Source organism: Macadamia integrifolia, unplaced genomic scaffold, assembly GCF_013358625.1.
Source record: "Macadamia integrifolia cultivar HAES 741 unplaced genomic scaffold, SCU_Mint_v3 scaffold31, whole genome shotgun sequence".
NCBI classification, from domain to species: Eukaryota; Viridiplantae; Streptophyta; class Magnoliopsida; order Proteales; family Proteaceae; genus Macadamia; species Macadamia integrifolia.
Genome location: NW_024869204.1, coordinates 534,932 through 557,726, shown reverse-complemented (window position 1 = coordinate 557,726; position 22,795 = coordinate 534,932). Strand labels below are relative to the sequence as shown.

General features: G+C 42.6%; 1 non-coding gene across 1 annotated transcript; it reads left to right on the top strand.

Moving 5' to 3' along the window:
* The first annotated feature begins 22,325 nt into the window (after positions 1 to 22,325).
* On the top strand, positions 22,326 to 22,432 carry LOC122067760. Its single transcript, XR_006136866.1, has one exon. It is a non-coding gene; the product is annotated as a small nucleolar RNA R71 (small nucleolar RNA).
* The last annotated feature ends 363 nt before the right edge of the window (positions 22,433 to 22,795 follow it).

Below are 22,795 nucleotides of genomic sequence, written 5' to 3'. Positions count from 1 at the left end.
AGTATCCAATGGTCATGAGTTCATCTTGGTTGCCATTGATTATTTCACCGAGTGGGTAGAAACTCAGTGATATGCGGTCCTCACATCTGCTAAGGTAGCCACATTCATTCAAGAGAATATCATTTCTCGATATGGAGTACCTTAAGAATTGATATCAGATTAGGGATCCCATTTCTGAGGTATGATCAAAAAAATTGCATAGAGTTTGGTATCTAAAGGCATCAATCTACCACTTATAGGTTGCAGACCAATGGGGCAATAGAAGCAGCCAACAAAAATATCAAAGTCATCCTATAGAAAATGGTGGAAACACATAAGGATTTGGTTGATAAGTTACCCCTTGCCTTATAGGCATACCGAACTTCTGTACGATCCTCGACAGGGGCAACCCCTTTTTCTTTGGTATATGGGGTTGAGGTGGTTTTACCCATGGAAATCTTGGTACCATACCTAAGGGTGCTTCTTGATAGTCTGCTACATGAAGGAGAGTGGATGAAGGCCAAACATAATGAGCTTAACTTTCTTGATGAAAGGCTTATGAAAGCCATGGATAATCTGAAGAAATATCAACTGAGAATGGTCAGGGCCTTTAACAAGAATGTGAAGCCCCACCACATAGAAAAGGGTGAACTTGTTCTTTGAGAACAAAGAGCCCCAATTCATGACCCAAGAGGAAAATTCAAGCCCAACTGGAGCAGCCCGTACATTGTCAAAGAGGTTTTACCAGGCAATGTTGTGAAACTCATAGACCACAACACTGAAGAAATTCCCGGACTAGTCAACATGGACCAACTTAAGAAATATTATGTCTGAAAGGGTGAACAACCTGAACTACGTCAGACCTGATTCCTTTCAAGGGATATATAGGCTTCTTGACATGTGCAAGTGCTGTCTCAACCATCTCAAGGCAATAAATTGGTTTCTTGATTAATAATCAAAGTATCTTAAAAGATCATCATAGTTTGTGTCTCCCAAGAATCGCCATTTGGCATGCAAGGCCATTAGGTATCTGTCATTTGCCTATTGGTCCATTAATTCTTATCTAGGATTCTATCTCCCAAGAATCGCCATTTGGCTTGCAAGGCTATTAGGTATCTGTCATTCACCTATGATCCGTCAAACTCTTATCTAGGATTCCATCCCCTAAAATAAAATTTCCACCCTGCACTAGTTTGTCATGGTTAGCTTATTCCCCATCCTTGATCAGTAAAAAAAAAAAAAAAGAAGAGCTTGATGTAACAGTGGTAAAGGATTGTTTGAGTCATTAGCTAATGAGTAATGCTTTAATAAATCATCATATCTCTTTCATTTGTGATGGTTTAAGGAAAAGTCATGAGCTCCTCAGATGAGACGTTGAGGAAATGGACCTTGAACATGAACATGCTAGGATTGTTGGAATCCATAAATGTGTCATTTCTCAGTTGGATCGGGTGTGTGAAATTACATCACCAATTACTCCGGCAGGTGCCTCAACACTGGGATTCGAATCTACATGTATTTCGGTTTGGATTAATAAAGATTTTCCCGACTCACGAAGAATTATGAGTTTGTATGTTATCTCCACCCAAAGGCAGGTTATTCCAACCACCTTTGAAGAAAGATTATTCAAAAGAAATTTAGGACTTCTTCGGATGGAAAGAAAAGGAAATGAAGTAGTTCATCAGGTATGGGGAGATTCACACCCCCTTGAGGTTCTTCGGGTCTACGAAGAGATCTTTGTCAAGATCTAGAGTTCTACTTAGGATCTTCAAAGTGTTCTTCGGGGCTTTGAGGGTCTTCAATTCATTTTTAGGTCAATCCATTTTTTTCTAGGAATAGCTATTTCCATCCGAAGCTCTGTTTGAGTGCCCATGGAATCTTTTCAGAAATATCCATTCCCAGCAGAAGCTCTGCCAAAGTGCCACCTCAGCCCAACCCTCCCCTAGCCTATCCACAACGGAAGCTCTGCAGGAGTGCCACCTCAGCCTAGCTCTCCCATAGCCTATCTCTAGTAGAAGCTCTATCAGAGTACCACCTCATTCAAAGTCCAGAAATAGCCTTCCCTAGTCAAAGCTCTATCCAAATCTAAATCCAATAATAACCTTCCCTAGCCGAAGCTTGGTTCGAATCCAAATCTGAAAGTAAACATTCCTAGTCAAAACTTTGCCCAAATATCATCAAAATCAAAACCTCTCGAGAAAGAAAGTTGGAGGTCAAGACCATCTTCCCCTGAGCCAGGAGAATCTGAAAGACAGTCCAAGATGGTACTAATCAGGGAGCCACCCCTCTTGACCCGAAACAAGGCTTAAGTTCAGGTACAGTTTCTCAACCAAATTGTCATCATGTAAACTTTATATAGACCTTGTTTTAGTGTACATAGTTGTTTAAATTCAGTCAATGTATATATGTGTGATAACTTAGCTATGCATGTGGAATAGGAATAATTGTGAAAAATATTCGTTCTTAAGCATCTAGTAGGAAGACCGGTTGAACCGAGCAGATTGGGTGCCTAACACCTTCCTAATTCTATAACCTGACACTTACCCAAAATCTCTGGACCAGACCAACTTTTGGGCCCTTTCTCAAGAATTAGGCCCACCCCTAAGTCCTAGACCCATAATCCTAGGTGGTGACTCCAAACCCTTTTGCATGATCTCGATCCCCACATTAGACCGTCATCAACCCTCGTATAAAATGTTAAACTTTACACTCTTGCGAAATAGGCCTCCACATATCTCCGAGCGGCGATACAATGGTGCAGGGCCCATGAGCGAAGTACTCACAACACACACCCCCTCCCTCATGAAAAGAGAAAAGAGAGGTGAGAGGACAGAATGGCGACTCATGAAGTCATTGATCTCCAGCCGCTATCCTCAAAATATGCCCGTATGATTTGGTTTGATGGCCTCATCTCTTCTAGGTTGACACTAATACTCTTTGTCAATCTTAAGTGTAGAATATTCAAAGTGAACCTGTTGTTAATGAGAACTTGGGGAACCACCTTGTCAAAACATTCTACCATAATGTGTAGATCCCTATTGTGCTGGGCTCCTTTGGGGAGTTCAGAGCCTAAGAACATCAATGACTGTACCGCATAAGTTACCCCTACTATGTGTGAGAGATGCATCAGATCTATCTTGATTGGCACTTGCACATTGGTGAGAGACTTCAACACTGCTTCGCGGTGTGTGGAGGAGGCCATCAACAATCCCCAAATTGAGATATTAGTCTAGGCCTTCTTAAATTGAGCCAAGATTGGATTCTCTAGTTCTTTTTTCAAGCCACTGGTTCCAGCCTCATTAGTCCTTGACTGCTCTACTGCTAGGGCCTTACCCTTGTAGTCTCTTCCACTTCGAGTTTCCATCACATTGACAGGTTTCTTCACGATGATCTCTATAGGATAACATTCTTCATCATGATGATGTTCTCTATAGGATAACATTCTTCATCATCACTTTTGTTATGGTAATTATTCCTACCTTAGGATTATCCTTCTCTTCTGATTCTCCTTCCTTGCTAGAAGTGGCAAGTCAAGGTCCTCAACAAATATTCAGAGCCCTGGCTCGCCCCTTCTTGACTACATTGGAAAGTCGCATAACTGCTATATCCACCATCTTTATAAGTGTGGCATGTCCCCTATTTTTTCAAGGATTCCCAATTGCTCTATGTAGTAGTGTTCATCGATGGCTATGTTACCTTACATCTGATCAATTTCATCAACCTCGAGTTTTATGTCAACCAAATGATTATAAACATAGCCCATGTGTTTTGCTATAGGGTTTGCTTCACCTTCAAAAGTGATCTCATACCCTTCACTATCTTCTAAATTTGATGCTGGCTCATCTCCTTTCATATGAATCATGAGTGCTGACTGAATTGCATCGGTAGTGTCAATCATCGGGTCATCTTCTCTGATTGTATACAAAGAATACCCTCTAGGATCCCTGGGTGAATAATATTTAGACTCATCATCTTCATTATTGTCCTAAGGTCCCTGGTAGTCATCCTAGTCCTGGTACTCATCATCACCTTGAGAATTAGAGTCATCCCCATCATTCTCATCTTCGCTCTCATCCTCATTTTTGTCGTCATCATCCTCTTCTTCATTGATTTTCCCTCACTTGGTTCTTCATCAAATTCCTTCTGACCATCAAATCCTCCCGTATGCAAACGTTCATAGTACTCAGAGCGTATGGATGGGAAGATTTCTATAGGGCTAGACTTGACCTCATTGGCTCGAAGATGGATTAGACTAGACTCATCATCTTCTGTGTCACTACCGATGTGGAATAGGGAAGTGTGTTCTTTGATTTTTTTCCCTTATTGCCAATGTTATTACTGCTTTGAGGAGGTCACCTGTGACTTCTTCAATTGTCTCCAAATTATTCTCTCGAGGCATGGTTGTCTGAATTAGAGAAGTGGGATCAACATCTTGATTTTCTCCTACGACATTCATTGCACCAGTTGATGAGGTTATCTTTGGAGAATCTGGAAATGCAAGCATATCCTTCTAATTGTATCTGCCTATCCATCCTTCCTTTGGGTTATCCACCAATCCTTGAGAGTGGGATGATGAGGGATATAAAGTAGGGTGGTATGAAGGTGATGTGATGTGAGAGGTAGGATATGAAGATTGACAATGATAAGATAAGGAAGTTCCTTCTCCTTGATGGGGTGGGGAAGGTTGTTGATATAGGGGAAGTTGGTGGTATGGCAAATGTTGATGGTGGGGTAAAGGTTGGTAATATGGTGGAGGTTAAAGGTATGGTACAGTGGATCCCCTTATTGATAAGGAAGGAGGAATGACGGATGCTTGATCTTTTGATTCTTCTTCTAATGACTCTTCTCTTTTGGGAGCCCTTATGGCCTTGGCCCTTTGACTCATGACCTTCCTATGTAAGTGTGGGCATATATGTGATTCTTCTGAGCTCTAGGTGCAATGAGTTGAGTGGGGTCATTCTCTGTTGACTCTTCATCTAGATTGTTCACATGATTATAGAACATGGAATGAGAAAAGTGCTTATCTAACTCATACATGTAAATGACCCTTTAGAAGGAGTCGCACTCCTTTTGATAAGCATCCTTAATGAAACCACTGATGTTCCATACTATCTCCAGAGGAGGGGACAATCTCTGCACAAGCCAGAAATTCTTTCTCTACTCATCATACCTTTCCTCATGGTACTTCTTAGAATTTTTAATAAAATGGGTTGGAATCGAAGAATTGAGGATCCCAATTCTGCCATTCATCCATTGTTGCTAGCATGTTGATAGTTCTATGGTTTGGGAGTGGATTGGTATTGATATTAGGAGATTGCTTAACCTTGATTTCAATAGTCCCGTTGTCTACCAAATCCTGGATTGCATGCTGCAGACCCATGCATCTTTCAGTGGTTTGCCCCTTCTAAGTGTGGTAAGGACAATATTCATAGTCCTTATACCAAGCTGGAGGAAGGTTGTTGATTACTCTTGGAGCCACTGTCCCTAGTAATCCCTATTTCTTTAGCTTTTCCTACACTACTGCCACGGGTATTCCCAAATTTTTGAATTATTTCCTTGTGCGAGAAGCCTTCTGAGCATGGACATCTGTTTGTATCATAAAATGGTTGTGAAGAGGTGACCGGTGAGACCTACTATTGGACCAGGCCTGCCGCATTGGTTTTGGGACCCTTTCCACGTCCAACTCTGGTGTTCTCTCCCACATCTTGGGAGGATCCTTTATATTGGGCATCTCTTAGGATTCAGCTCTCCACACGTCTGCTAGTGGCTATCAAGGCATCAAAAGTTTGTAGTTGTTGGTAGTAAAAAACATCATAATAAGGTTTAGACATGTTTTCAATCAACATTTCTACTTGCTCTGCTACTGAAGGCCGATTTTCCATCTTGGTGGCCTTATCCCTAAACCTCATCAAGAAGGCAGTGAGTCCTTCTCTGGGCTATTGTCTCAATGTCTCAAGCTCCCGATGCTACACATCTACTTTGGTGTTGTATGAGTACTGCTTGGTGAAGGCTTTTCCCACTATTGTCCAATTCTAGGTTTGGGATGACTCCAACTGTGTGAGCCATGTTAGTGCTGATCCTAATAGGGTTAATATGAAGGTCTGTCCCATCTGGTTGTCTGTAAGTTGCCATAATTTGGTGATGCTGAGAAAGACTTTGAGATGGGCCTTAGGGTCTTCAGAGCCATCAAATCTATTAGTCTGCCATTTGAACATCTTAGGAATCCTTGCCCAGAAAAGAAACTCATTTAATCAGAATCCACTATTTGAATTTCTGAACTCTTTCCCGTTCGGAGCATATTTTCTAACTTTTCCAACGGCTCTGTATTTTTCTTTCTCTCTCCATCTCTGGAGGTTCCATTTAGACATGAGCCACAAACTCTTCTTCCTCATTTTCAATCACTACCTTGGGAGGAGGGACTCTGAAATAGGCCCCCCATTGACCATTTAGATGGGTAGGTAAAGCTCCTTTCTGACCAGTTGGCCTGACTCCTAAGTCAACCTAGGAAGAATTCCCCTAATGACCCATAGGTCCATTCTAATCCAACTCTCCTATAGCTTGTGCTGGTGTGAGGGTAGTAGTCAGAGATGGACTGAGATATTGTCTCCCTTCCCTTGGGGGAGAAAGGACTTGCATCCCGACCTCGCTCCTCTCTCTCCTTCTCTTTCATGCAAGGGGAGGGGTGTGTGTAATGTGTGCTATGCTTACGGGCCTTGCATCACCATATCACCGCTTAGAGATACGTGGAGGCCTATTTTACAAGAGTTTAAAATTCATCATTTGAGACGGGGATTTGATGATGGTCCAATTCGGGGATCAGGATCATACAAATGGGGTTTGGAGTTGCCACCTAGGGTTATGGGCCTAGGACCCAGGGTGGGCTTGATTCCTGAGAAAAGGGCCCAAAATTTGGTCTAGTCTAGAGATTTAGGGTAAGTGTCAGGTTACAGAGTTGGAAAGGTGTTATGTACCCAATCTGCCCGGTTCAACCGGTCTTCTTACTAGATGCTTGAGAACGAACATTTTTTACAATTATTACTATTCCACATGTATTGCTATGTTATCACACATATATACATTAATTGAATTCAAAATACTATATACACTAAAACAAGGCTTGTATAAAGTCCACATTATGACAAGTTGGTTGAGAAATTATACCTGAACGTAACCCTTGTTTCTAGTCAAGAGGGGTGGGCCCCTAATTAGTACCGGCTCATACTGTCTTTCGGATTCTCCTGGCTCAAGGGAAGATGGTCTTAACCTCCAACTTTCTTTCTTGAGAGATGCTGATTATGATGGTATTCAGACAACATTCCAGCTAGGAATGGTTACTTTCGGATTGGGATTCAGACAGAGCTTTAGCTAAGGAAGGCTATTTCTGGATTTGGATTCAGGCAGAGCTTCCGCTAGAGAGAAATACTAGCAAAAGGAGGGTTTTTTGGCTTTGAGTGGGTGAAGAGGGGATTTCTTCACCTATCAGGTCAGGGGAATACGAATCTCGACTGTTGACAGCAATGCATGGGACCCGACCGAAGTGCCCAAGGTATGGTTAGTTTTAGGTAGGTAATGTGGGTGTCATCATAGGTGTATGACAAGTGTCAGGCGGGTAATGGCTAAGGGGATGCGGGCATGGGTAGCAGGTATATGCATGCATGGGCAACAACTAGTGCATGCAGGTGTGCAAGCTAGCCTATTGGCCAACATACAACAGGGCAGGGGGTGTGCAACAGCAGAGCTGCGGGGTGCAGCAGTAGGGCCGTGGGCCAGTGCCTGCGGGGGCACAGGCCAACAAGCCATGGGTAGGTGAGCAACAGTAGGGAGTGTGTAGCAATAGGGTCGTGGGTGTAGGTCAATAGGTCACGGGGGCACTGGTTTATGTAGATAGGGGAGCAGGCTAGCAGGTCATGGGCAGGAGGGCAGGTGGGCTGTGTACGACAGGGGGTTGTGTGTGGCAGGGGATTTGGCATGTGCTGCTACCCATGTGCCTTTGCCAAGGGCAGTAGCCATGGGCAGCGAGCATGCACCACAACCATAGGCAGCAAGCACATGTGCGGGCTGGCCTATTTGCTAAGTTTTTCCATTAACGATTACAGCAGATCCATCGTTCCAATTTTGGCATATCATATATCATCAAAATCGTATTTCCAAGCACTATCCATCTGTATGGTCATCTTGACTAGATTCCTTCGTATATAAAAAGCCAAAATTAGACCCCCTTCTCTCCTACATGAGGTTTTCTAGGGTTTTAGGCCCAAGAGTGTTTCCGGGTTATCTGGGTTGGTAAGGGATGAATCTTAGGGTGTTTAGGCTAGGTGAGGGATTTTTTTAGGTTTCCAGTGGGATTGTTCGTATGTGCGGCATGCGTGTGAGAAATTATATTTTTTCGAAGATGATTATGGGAGATCCATCGGTCTAATTTTAACGTGTCATATATTTTCAAAATTGTGTTTTCGAGCACTATCTATCTGTATGGTCATCTTGACCAGATTCCTCCGTATATAAAAAGTCAAAATTAGACCTTCCTCTCTCTCATGTGGGGATTTTCATGGTTTTGGATAGGGGAATGTTTCCATCAGCATCTCTGTTGGTTGAAAGCCGAAAGTCGCATCCAAGATCCATATTTCATCATAGTCGGAGGAGGGTGACAAAATTGGGTGTCTATAGAATGCCTTCTTTGGCGCGGCCCATGCCAAAGGCCGAAGGGCAAAGAAAAGAATGACCACATTTTGTCACCCAGAGTATGTACTGCTGTCATCTTGCTCAGTTGTAATAGAGTTGAAAAATGCAACAGATTATATCTCCTGACTACTTTGAATTTGTGGACTTACCCAGGGCTACCAATAGCTGGGCTTCACATGTGCCAGTTTAGGAAATATAATCTCCATACTGGGCCCTTTGACCAAATCTAGACCATCTAGGACCGAAGTTTATAAGAGAGGAATTCGCTACTTTTCCAATCCTGTAATAGGTAAAACACTTGATTCTTTGATTTTCCTTAGCTGGGCTTCACATGTCAATTCAGGGAATTTGGTCTTCCACGTGGGTTCTTTCGAACTGGGCTGGGCCATATGGTCTTCTAGGTGGGTTTTTTCAAACCAAGCTGGGCTATCTGATCTTGTCAATTACAGGAAAGAAATTTTCTGCTCTTTCTACCTTGTAAAAGACATTAACAATTGATTCTTGATTTTTGACCTTTGATCTGAAATTTTGTTTATTGATTTGGATTTGAAATTTGGTTTGAATTTTGATGCTTGATTTGGAATCTTTTGATTCTTGCTTTTGATTTGAAACTTGAATTTGGACTTTTGAATTGGAATCATTTTTTTTTAATTTTTTTTTTGGAAAATGAATTTTTTCTATAAAATTGTCCCCCTCCCTTATTCATTCTCCATTCTAACTTTTCTGAGTTCCTAGAGTCCTATGGTTTTTCTTGAAGTTTTTCTTCTTGTCTGGAAGTTTCTTCATTTTATTCTTAGAGTTCTTGAAGATCTTCATCTTATTCCTGAGGGAGGAGTTATTTGAAGAATTTGATATTCTTGTGGACTTTTATGTAAATTGAGAAACTTTTTGGGGCTTCTTACAATTTAGAAAACTTTTTAGGAGTTCTTGCAATTTTGGAAAATATGGCCGAAAGGAGAAAGAGGAAGTCTATGGGAGAAGTTCAGCTTGAGAGCTGTAGCAGTCCTTCTCATAGGGATGAGGACCTGGCTGACTGGTATTTTGGGCAGACTCTTTACAATAGTCAGAATCACATCTGCAACTCCATATGGGGTTCCTGGGTAAGTCTTTACATTTCATTCATTATTTTGATCATCTTTTATTCTTGTTTTGTTGTTCTCTCTTTTTTTTTTTTTATTTATTTATTGTATTGTTTTTTCTTTTTGCTATTTTTTCTTTATTTATTATTATTATTATTTTTGTATTATTTATTTCCATTATCATGAGGGGAAGGAACCACCTACCTTGGCCTCCTATGGCCATCTGAACATGGTTCAGTCCTGGTATAGGATGCTCCCTCACAGGGTGAAGGATATGGTTAATGATACCTATCTGTGTCGGCTGGCCCTTGTAGAGACCTGAAAGTTTAATTTGGCATTAGAGGGGGCCCTGATAGAGTGGTGGTGGCCGAGTACTCACACTTTCCACCTTCCTGTTGGCGAGATCACTATTATGCCTATGTGCTTCTATGTCTTGACAGGCATTCCATTCGAGGGTAGATCCATGACCCTACCCGTAGGATTTTCGACTACCAGAGAGTTTGTAGATCTGACCGGTATTCATTAAAGCTGGCCAGACATACATCTACCTAGGGGAGATTAGTGCCCGATGGTGGAAAGTCAGCCTAGGGGAGAATCCAGGCAATATATCTCAGGTGGCACGTTCCTTCTTGCTATTCACTGTGGGTCAGTGCCTCTTCAGTGACCTCCGAGGGGGAGTAGATATTCTTCTGGTATACTTCCTCAGAGATCTTCACACAGTAGATTCCTGGGACTGGGGTAGGGCTGCCTATGCATATCTCCTGCGGTCCCTAGACCTGCTGTCCTATGGAGATATCGGGCTCAAGGTGCATGCTTTATTATTCAGGTAATTTTTCTTCTTGTACCAATTTCCTTTCATTCATTCGGTCTGGGCTTTCTTACTTTAATCTCTTGAAACAACCTTGGTGCTTTGAGCACTTAGGGACCATAGCCCCCAGATTGAGAGATCCTCAGACATTCTTCTTCCCTCTAGCCACGACGTGGGGGGATAACTAGGTGGTCAAGGCTCGACACCATCCTTTAAGGACCACTGCTTGTTCTCTTTTGAATGATCTTACTGAGGTATGCCATGTTTGACACTAAAATTCTATTTGCTTGATGCTGTACTTACCCTTCCTTGGTTTTGTAGGTTACTTGGAGACCATTCCATGACCTCATATTTCCAGATTCTAAGAGAGTCACCTTGGCTCATCAATTGTCCGAGAACCGAGTCCTTTTTCAGGGCATGTGGGGCCACGCCTGGTACTTAGGAGCGAGAGTAGTACCCTAGTGGTCAGATATCGATCTACGCCCTTCTCCCCGTCTTCCTTCACCAACTATGCATTGTCTAGAGATTGTCCCTATAGATTTGATGAAGCGCTTGGCTAATGGAATATGGGAGGACTCCTTTCTTGATTCATATAGGACTATGGAGCCTTTTTGGAAGAGGAGACAGTGTGCACCCCTCTCGGTCCCGATGGTCCAGTGGTATGTTACCCTTTCTTGAGTATTTCCTATAGATTCTTTCTTGTTTTGGTCTTAACTGACGTTCTTCTAGTGGAGAGTGAGATGTGTAAATCCTTCTGCTGTTCGATCGCATGGTAGTGCTACCGATCCTTCACAAGCAAGGCCCTCAACTAGTGCCAACGGGTCTCTCTGGGTTGCTAACATCCCCTTTCGTTGCTTCCTTACCTGGACCTATCCCAACACAGCCAACCCCAGTCTCCCTCATCTTCTGGAGCCAAACATAGATGTAGACGCTTCCCTTGGGATGCCTATTCCTCATGATTATGTGAGTTTCTGATCATTTTCTAATTAATTCTTGATTTCCTCTGGCTGATATGCTCTTTCCCAAGTGTCCCTGGAGGTCTATGCTGAGATTAGGAGGATGCATTATGGCTTGTGCGAGACAATTGTTGCCAAGGTATTTCCCACTTTCCTCTTTCTTTTTCCCTTCTTCTTTTATTATTCTTCTTCTTGATCCTTTCCTGTATTCCTTAGGATGGAAGGATCATCACCTTGGAGAGCCAAGTTAGTTCCTACGAGTAAGAAATTACATAGCAGGATGCACTGATTTAGGATATGACACAGAGGCTGGAGTAGATTGGACTAGCATCTGCGGGTTCCTCGGTACTTCATGAGGATGGTTCAGAGTACGGTTCATATGATGGCTTCTGACCCATAGTGATTTGTTCCTGTATTTCCTGCAAGCACAAACACATGGATATTTTCTTTCTTTTTTCTTTTTTGCTCCCCTTGTTTGTTCATTATTTAATTGCAGCATCTTATGGAAACTTACTTTTGGTACAAAGAAAATATTTTTTTTTTTGTTTGCTTGCAATGCTTAGGCAAAATCAATTCCACAACTCAAGTCATAATTAGAATAATCCAGATAACACGAAAATCCAAATGCTTCCTCATTCCATTACCAAGTGAATTACATGAAAAGGGGGATAATTTTCCTACCTCATATGGGATAGGTGAATAACAAGATGGGGAGACAATTCTTGAGGTGGGTGAAAGTTCACTAACTCTTATGGGTCCATCTCCACGAGGCTGTACTGTCGGCTGATGTACATAGGAAAATAAAAAGACATGTGAGTCAATCCCATCAATCTGACATAGTAGTGGCCAGGGGTCTTTATCAAAAAATCTTCTTGTGGCTTCGCTGGTCACCTCTATGCGATATCCTGCACAGTCCTTTCCTGCAGGTACTTGTCCCAATCAGTGATAAGGTCGAATTTCAGAACTTCTCTCTTATCCCGGTAATAAAAAACTCCAAGTGGGCTTCCTCTTAATGGTGTGGTGAGCTTCAGTTTCTCAAGGAGCTAAATCTGAAAAATAGCAGGACTTTCTTGATAATGATCTAGTCCGAATCTATGGCCATAGCTCATGTCATCAAATCCCTTGAACATTTCTGCAAGAATTGTAGAGACGATGTCACCTCCCTTCTTCAACTGTTTTACTACCTCAATTAGAACAGATGGTGCACCATGCCCGGGAGTGTCGAGAACATAACGAGTTATCATGCAAAGTAAATAAGCATCCAGGGATCTCATAAAAAAAAGGAGGCAAGTCATACTTGGAATCAGAAATTTCATTCATGAAAGAAGGAATAACCGACTCGACATACACAGACTCTGGACTCTCCTCAAGAGGGGAGGCCAACACAAAATCATAAACAGCAGACTCAACAACTGACTCGACTACAAAATTGATACTAGTTTGATGCTTTCATTAGTGGTATCCAGTTTGATTAACTTAATAATATGAGTAAACTTGAAATTCTCCCCAATGCTAGTCTAGTTCAGGAGTGGTTTGATGGCTCGATGGATGAGGAGATGTGGCAATGGGCCTCCTTCTTCTTCTAGGAAGGTTGTTGCTATTTCTTCAATGGTGCAATGGTTCTTCTGGATAGGTGCCTATTTCTTCACAAAAACTAGCTGATCAACTTCGTGCTCTAGGAAGCCAAACTTTTTAAGAGGTTAAGATTGGTGGAGACTGCTCAATCCTCTTTTTATAAAGTCCATCTTTTCTAGCCTATTAAGGGATGCCATCCCAATGCCTCGGTCACATCTTTGACCACCCTCAAAGACCTTCCCATTGCAGTTGATTCGGGCCCAGTGCATGCAAACCATCATTCTTTGTGCTCTTCTTTGTCTTGCATAAGTGCTTCTTCCTCTGAAAGGCCTGGGCTTGAGCTCATGTAACTCCTAAGCTCGTGGCTTCTGTAGAAAGGAATAGATGTGACCTTTTAGATTCGTGGGAAGTTGTAGACTCCACACGAATCTTATCTTCTTTTCCCAGTCCTCTTCAAGAGCACTCGAGGACTTGGCAATTCCTTTGACCAGATCAGTGTTGTGGGGTTGTTAGAGGAGAACCCATCTTTAATCAGTGCTACTTCCACTATTTCAGTGATGCAACTGTCTTAATCATTTTCTTTGGCTAGAATTTCTTGTTGTTCTATATCTTGAGTTATCCAGTCGAACTCATCTTGAAAGAATACTTCAAACCCTGGTTGCATCTTTGTGGTGGTTTCGTCAAACCATGGCTTAACATTTTTGCAAAAGGGAAAATCTTCTTCTTCCCCTATGAAGTACCCATTGAGAGTGGGGTAGTAAGAGGTGGAGATTTTCCTAGTCATCCTTAATACCTTCTACCCTTTGTTGCCATTCTTACTCTTTGGTCCGAGGGTTTGAAGACTGTACCCAAGACCACTCTTTCCTTTGCTAACCATTGGAGTAGGTAATTTTGAAACACCCTGATGATACTTTCCCAATCCCATCCCTGAAAAGTATTGCATGTCCCACATCATTTGATTCACCAGAGGACTCCATATAGCTTCATAGTTAGCCGAAATCTTTTCATCTGGCATTTCCTTAGTGAGTGCTGCAAAAGTTTCCTCTATTTCAAAACCACTAAGTTGAACTTCCTGGTCTTGTTCTTCTCCGTTTTCAATGTTGGCTAAGGTGTTCACCACTTCGGGATCTCTGGCTACTATAATCACCTTTCCTTTATGAATGAATTTCATTTTCTGATTGAGACTAGAAGACACTGCCTTCGAATAATGTAACCAAGGCCTTCCCAAGAGCATGTTGAAAGATGCCTGTATATCAATGATCTGAAAATTAATATCAAACTTCACCAGGCGAATTACTACGGTGATGGTGAGGATGCCAAGGATTTTTCTCTTAGTGTTGTCATATGCCCATATGGTTTGGTTTAACGACCTCATCTCTTCCAGGTTGATGCTAATACTCTTTGCCGATCTCAAGGGTAGAACATTCCAAGCGACCCGTTGTCAATGAGAACCTAGGGAGCCACCTTATCCAAACATTTTATTGTGATGTGTAGAGCTTTATTGTGTTGGGCTCCTTTAGGGAGTCCAGAGTCTGAGAACATCAATGACTATGCCACATATGTTGCCCAACATGTGCGAGAGGTGTACCAGATGTATCTCGATTGGCACTTGCACATTGGTGAGAGACTTTAAGACAACTTCATGATGCGTGGGGGAGGCCATCAACTATCCCTAGATCGAGATATTAGCTTGGGACTTCTTGAGCTAAGCTAAGATTGGATTCTCTGGTTCTTTCTTCAAGCCACTGGTTCTTACCCTATTAGTTCTCGACTATTCTACGGCTAGGGCCTTTCCCTTGTAGTCTCTTCCACTCTGAGTTTCCATCACATTGGCAGGTTTCTTTATGTTGATCTTTGTGGGATAGCAATCTTCATCATCACTGTTTTTTATGATAATTATCCCTACCATGGGGTCATCTTCTTCCTCAGATTCCTCTTCACTACTTGGGGTTAGAGGTCAAGGTCCTCCACAAATATCCACAACCTTGGCTCATACCTTCTTGAGTGCATTAGAAAGTTACAAAACTTCTGTATCTATCATTTATGCAAGTGTGGAATGTCCCCTTGTTTTCTCAAGGATTATCAACTGCTTGGTGTAGTATTGTTCACTGATGGCTACTTCACCTAACATTCAGTCAATTCCATCAACCTCAAGTTTTATATCAACCAAATGCTCATAGACACTACTCATGTGCTCTACTATAGTGTTTACTTCACCCTCAAAAGTGATCTCATAGCCTTCACTATCCTCTGAATCTGATGTCGGATCTTCCCCTTCCATGTGAATTGTGAGTGTCGGCTAAATAACATCTGCGGGATCAATCATCAGGTCATCTTCACCAATTGCATACATAGAATATCCTTCTAGATCCCTGGGTGAGTAGTACCCTGATTCATTATCATTATCATTATGCCAAGGCCCCTGGTAGTAATCCCAATCTAGGTACTCATCATCGCCTTGAGAATCAGAGTTATTTCCATCATTCTTATCCTCACTTTCATCCTCATCATCATCGTCATCATCCTCTTCTTTGCTGATTTTCCCCTCACTTGGTTCTTCATCAGATTCCTCTTGACCATCAAATTCCCCATTGTCCAAACGTTCGTAGTATTCAGAGTGTATGGATCAAAAAATTTCTATAGGGCCAGACTTGGTCTCGTTGGCTCGAAGATGAATTAGGCCAGACTCATCATCTTCTGTGTCACTCCTAATGTGGATTAGAGAGGTGTGCTCTTTGATTTGTTCTCTCACTTCCAATGCCATTATTATGTTAAGGAGATCATTCGTGACTTCTTCAATGTTTTTTGGATTGTCCTTCTAGGGTACGGTGGGATGAATTAGAGAAGTGGGATCACCATCTTGGCCTTCTCCTAAAGCATTCACTGATCCCATTGAGGAGGTTATCTTTGGGGAGTCTGGTAGTGCAAGCATATCCTTCCAACTGTACCCATCCATCCATCCTTCTTTTGGGTTATACACCATTCCTTGTGAATGGGATTGGTATGAGGGTGATAAGGGATATAAGGTAGGGTGATATGAAGGTGATGTGATATGAGAGGTAGGGTATGAAGATTGGGGGTGATAAGCTAAGGAAACTCCTTCTCCTTGATGATGTGGTGAAAGTTGATGATACGGTGGAGGTTGGTAATATGGTGAAAGTTGGTAATATGATGGAAGTTGGTAATATGGTGAAGGTTGGACATATGCTAGAGGTTGGAGATGTTCTGCGGTGGATTCTTTTATTGATGAGGAAGGATGAATGGCTTTTTTGGAAGCCCTAGCCTTTTGACTCATGGCTTTCTTGTAAGCATGGGTATTAATGTGATTCTTCCAAGCTAGGGATACAATGAGTTGAGTGGGGTCACTCTCTATTGCTTCTTCTTCTAAGTTGTCTACATGATCGTAGAACATGGGGTGACAAAAGTGCTTATCCAACTGATACATGGGAATGGCCCTTCGGAAGGAGTCGCACTCCTTTTGAAAAGCATTTTTTACGAAACTGTGGATGTTCCCTACTAATTCTGGAGGAAGGGACAATCTTTACACAATTTGGAACTTCTCTTGCCATTCAACATGCCTCTCTTCTTGGTATTTCTTGGCATCCCTAATAAAATGTGTCGGATCATAGAACTTAAGATCCCAATTTTGCCAATCACTTATTGTTGCCAACATGTTGACAGTTCCATGATCCGGGAGGGGATTGGTATTGACATTAGGAGATTGCTTGATCTTGACTTCAATATCTTGTTGTCTATCAAGTCTTGGATTGCATGTTGGAGACCTATGCAGCTCTCAGTGTTGTGCCCCTTCTAAGTGTGATAAGCATAATATTTATGATCTTTGTACCAAGCTAGGGGAGAGTTGTTGATTACTGTTGGAGCTACTGTCCCTAGTAATCCTTGTTTCTTTAACTTTTCATACACTACTGTCATAGGCATTCCCAAATCAGTAAACTGTCTCCTTGGGTGAGAAGCCTTCTGAGGAGGGGCATCTGCTTATATCACGAATGGTTGTGAAGAGGTGAGAGGTGAGACTGACTGTTGAACCGTGCCTACCATATTGGTCTCAGGACCCTTTCGACATCCAATTCTGGAATTCTTTCCAACATCTTAGGAGGGTCCTTAATACTGAGCTTCCCTTAGGATTCTATTTTCTATACGTGTACCAGTGGCTATGAAGGCATCAAAAGTTTGTAGATGTTGATAGTAAAGGACATCATAATAAGGCTTTGACAAGTTTTCAATCAACATTTCTACTAGCTCTGCTTTTGAAGGCCGATCTACCATCTTGGCGGCCTTATCCCTAAACCTCATCAAGAAGGCGGTGAATCCTTCTTTAGGTTGTTGTCTCAACATCTCAAGATACTAACATTTCACATCCACTTCGGTGTTGTATGAGTATTGCTTGGTGAAGACTTTCACCACTATTGTCCAATTCTGATTTTGGGAAGACTCCTACTGGGTGAGCCACCTTAGTGCTGGTCCTGATAGGGTTAACATGAAGGCTTGTCCCATCTGGTTGTCCATAAGTTGCCATGACTTGGTGATGCTAAGGAAGACTTTGAGATGAGCCATAGGGTCCCCTAACCCATTAAATCTATCAGTTTTCCATTAAACTTCTTGGGAATCCTCGCCCAGAATAGAAATTCATTTCATCAGAATCCATTGTTTGGCTTTCTAAACCTTTTCCTGCTCGAATCATATTCTCCAACTTATCAAATTGCTCTCTGAGTTTCCTTTCTTTATTTGTCTCTGGAGGCTCCATTCGGACATGTGTGGTAAACTCCTCTTCCTCATCTTCAATCACTACCCTAGAAGGAGGGACCCTAGAATAGGCCCCTCATTGACCATTTGGATGGGTAGGTGAAACTCCTCTCTGACTGGCTGGCCTGACTTGCTCTGGTTCTTCTGAGTCAACTCGGGAAGAATTTCTATGATGACTTAGAGGTCTGTTCTAGTCCAACTCTCTTGTAGCTTGTGTTGGTTCGGTCCTAGGAGGGTTTTGGAGTGCATACAATATCTATGCTATCCCTCTCTTGACCTCGACCATTTCTGTATGCAAGGTCTCTATGGGCTGGACCCATGCTTAACTGGGTGATTTAGGATCGTGTAGATCCATGTGAACTGGGTCGTAATCACTTGGTGGTAAACAATCTCGAAGAGACAATGGAGGTGATATTGGACTTAATCGAGTCAACCGGTTACCCTGACGTGTCCAAATGGACCGCAAAGAGTACTTGAGGTGTGGAATTGTGCCTGAACCAAAAGTGGCTTATTTTAGGATTCTTGTATCTCCAACCCCTTATTCACTCATTCACTAAATTAACAACTAATGATACATTCAAAGTTAGTCCGCTTAATGATAGGGAGTGGGTAGGGGTTGATGCCCCTAGTCCACTCAATGTCATAGGTAGGAGGTACACACAAATGGCTTGACCAAAGTACTCCTATTAATACATTCTTGGCAATAAAGTCCTACTTTCCTTAATTTTATCCCACTAGGTGACCTTCCTCCTAGTTTCCTCGAGTCTTTTGGATAATTCAGCATATTTCATTTCTAAGGAGAAAGGACACTTTTTATCCGAAAACCAGTTAGGAGAGAATTTCTTTACTACTAGAATTTATCATAGGAAAATTCCTTTTAAAGACTACAAACAAATTCTACAGATTAGCTTGTGGCATTCCTAGTGTTCTTCATCTATTTCCTATATGACGCGAGCATGCGGTGGATGCAATAGGATCGATAAGGCTTCCTTGATAGGATCTATATATATAAGGTATGTGATACTTTTCATATACCCGTGGGTATGAGATCAAAGGGATGAATTCCTTGCCCATTAATCGTGACACACATGAGGTTAAGAAACTAGCCACCGGGTGGTGGAACTATGAGTGATTGTGTGCAAAAGTGTAATGCAGGAATATCATTATTCGATCTCAGAATGTCATAAAGTGCACGGACCTCCCTGAGAGTGCTGGCACAATTATGAACATCCTCACCATTTAACAATACCCCACACCCTTGTATAGGAAGCAGCTACCATTTGGTCTCAGAGTACTCTCCATGACATGCACTGACCTTCCCGAGGGTGCGGGCATGACAAGGAGTCCCTCGCCAAATGATTTCACTTCGAGCACGATCCATGATGTGGTTAGTGAATACAATTACAACTATGGGGTTAGCCAAACATGTTTTCAAATAGATGTGGTGGAAATGGTTCTTACATTTAATGGTAGCATCTATTGTCGGAAGCTTGACATTTATCCCCAGTGGAGTTGCCACTGTGAGGGTAGCGGCCGAAAAAAATGTGAAGTTCCTCCTTTGTGGGGAGGGAAAAGGCTTGCATCTATTTTATTCTCTCTCCTCTCTCTTTCATGAGGGAACAATGTGTTGTGTGTGCTTACCCTGTGGGCTGCGCACTGTCATATCACCACTTGGAGATACGTGGAGGCCTATTTCGTAAGGGTGTAAAATTCATCATTCGAGACGGGGATTTGATGATGGTCCAATATGGGGATTGGGATCATGCAAAAGGGTTTGGAGTCACCACCTAGGGTTATGGGCCTAGGACCTAGGGTGGGCCCAATTCCTTAGAAAAGGGCCCGAGAATTGATCTGGTCCAGAGATTTAGGGTAAGTGTCAGGTTGTAGAGTTGGGAAGGTGTTACGCACCCAATCTACCCGGTTCAATCGGTCTTCCTACTAGATGCTTCAAAACAAACATTTTCCATAATTATTCCTATTCCATATGTATGGCTAAGTTATCACACATATGTACGTTACCTAAATTTAAATGATTATATACATTAAAACAAGGTCAATATAAAGTCTACATTATGCTAATATGGGTAAGAAATTATACTTATGCTTGACCCCTGTTTCGGGTCAAGAGGGTTGGGACCCCGATCAGTGCTGGTACAAGCTATTTTTTAGATTCTCCTGGCTCAGGGGAGGATGGTCTTGACCTCCAACTTCCTTTCTCGAGAGACTTGACTATGGTGATATTTGGATAGAGTTCCAACTAGGAATGGTTACTTTCGGGTTTTGGGCCTAGGTATCAATTCGGTAGAGCTTCCGCTAGGGAGGGGCTACTTTCAAACTTTTGCTGAGGTGTCGATTTGGCAGAGCTTTTGTTGGAAATAGGCTATAAGAGGGCTACGCTAAGGTGTCACTCCAGCAGAGCTTCCGCTGGGGATAGGCTAATCCTAAGGATTGAGGAACTTCGAAGGCTCGAAGAACATTTTGAAGATCCAAAGAACACTTCGAATCTGACGAAGATCCGAAGAACACTTTGGATCTGACGAAGATCTGAAGAACACTTCGGATCTAACGAAGATCCGAAGTAACGAAGATCTCCATGAAGACTGGAAGAATCTCCAGAGGGAGTGGGGGACGAAGGGAGAATTTCTTCTATGTAAAATCTAACTCAAAGAAGGCAAAGGATTGATAAGTTTTGAAGGCCTGAGGAACACTTCAAAGATCCGAAGAACTTATGAAGATCTCTCCGAAGACTTGAAAAATCTCAAAGGGGGAAGGGTAGGAGAGAGGGCAGAGCTTCTCTTCCTAGGATGCTCACTTAAAAGCTTGGATGTTATGGTGTTGTGTTGTGAAAAACCAAAGGGAGGGGCATTTATAGGATTCTTGAGCCAATGGGGAGAAAAAGGGAATTCCCTTGGCCAATGGTAGAAAAAAGTGGTTCTTTTAAGCTAATGGGATGAAAAAATGAAAATTTGTGCTAATGGGGTGGGAGATCGTTTTTTGGACTAATAGGAAAAGTGAGTCTTTTTTTTTGGCCAATGAAGTGAGAATATTCATTTTTGGGCCAATGGGAGGTTACGGAGAAGGGTATGCTAGCTGGATAAGGTTAGGTGCACAAGTGGGTGAAGAGAAAATTTCTTCACCCATCGGGTCGGCAGAACACATATTCAGTCATTGACGATGGCACACAAGGCTGGGCAGGGGTGTTTAGGGTGTGCATAGGTGCATGCGAGGGGCTGGTCGCGGTGCACAGCACATGGTAGGCATGGGTGCAAAAGGGTTGGTAGGCAACGGGTGAGCAAGGCTAGCACAATGGGGGCACGTGGCATGGCACGCGGGGGCCACAGTATAGCATGTGGGGGCATAGGTTGGCATGACGGGCATGCATAGGTTGGCATGATGAGGCATGTGGTATAGCATGCGGGGGCGTGTGGCATGGCACGCAAGGGGGTAGGCTGCCACAGTAGGGGCACGCGACATGGCACACGGGGCGTGTGCGGTCTAGCATGATGGGGGCACACGATATAACATATGGGGGCACACAACATGGCACACAGGGGTGCACGACATGGTATGATGGGCACTCGTGTCATGGCACACGTGGGTGTATGGCATGGCAAGGTGGGTACACCCGATATGGTAGGCGGGGCCTCGCAGGTTGGCATGGCGGGCACAAGTGGCATGTGGATCGGGCCTACTGGTTGGTTGGCTAGTGCGCGTGGTTTATGGAGCTGGCCTGGTCATTGGATGGCTAGCACACATGGCTTACGAGGCTGGTTGGATGGCTAGCTAATTGGTTGGCTAGCTGGCCAATGCACACGACATGCACGTGGAAAAATATGATTTTCTAGGGAAGATTACGGGAGATCCGACATTCCAATTTTGATGTAACATATATCGTTGGAATTGTATTTCTGAGTACTATCCATCTGTATGATCATATTGATCGTATTCTTTCATATATAAATGTCAAAATTGGACTCTTTTCTCCTACGTGGGATTTTTGGGGATTTTTAGGTCAGGGATGTTTTTGGGTTTCCTAAATCAATTATCATCTCTATCGATCGGAAGCAAGAAGTCACGTCCAAGATCCATAATTCATCATAGTCCGAGGGGGTGAAAAAATTGGGTGTCTACAAGCATTCTTCTATAACATGTCCAGGGGATTGGCACAAATGGCACATCTTAACTATATTGACTTATTGTGGCTCTCTAGGAACAATAACCTCAATCCTTTTGATTAGGTTATCCAAGTGGGCTTCCTTGGCTACTATCTCATCCATAAAATATCCTTTCCCTCCTATGGTTCTTTCACTCTCTTGGGTTGATTCTCACTCACGAGTTTTGTCAGCTAAGTCAAGTAAGAATTCTCATGCCTTTCCTTCATCTGTAAAGGATGTGAATCCCCCAGGGCACATAGACTCTATCATTTGTTTAGTTGGGTAATCAACACCCACATAAATTGTTTGGCATAAATTCCATAACTCTAGGCCATGATGAGGGCATTATTGGAGTAGATCCTTGAATCTCTCCATAAGTTTGGAAAAGGACTCACTAGGCTTTTGTCTAAACTAAAGGATATCATTTCTAAGCTTATTGGTTTTGTGAGTTGGGAAAAACTTCTTTAAGGGAGGCAACTATGAACTGTTCCCATATGGTTATGGAATTTTTGGGTAACCCATGCAACCACTTCTTAGCTTGGTCTTTTAGTGCAAAAGTGATAAACTTGAGCTTAATAGCATCATCAGAAAGCTATTGTATTTTAATTAGAACACATACCTCTTCAAATTCCCTGGGGAATAGGTATGCATTCTTAGAGGTCAGCCCATGGGAATAGGGCAACATATTGATGAATTGAGATTTGAGCTCAAAATTATTGCCCTGGGCTTGTGATAAGACTATGAGTAGACACCCAATTTTGTCACCCCCCTCCGGCTATGATGAATTACGGATCTTGG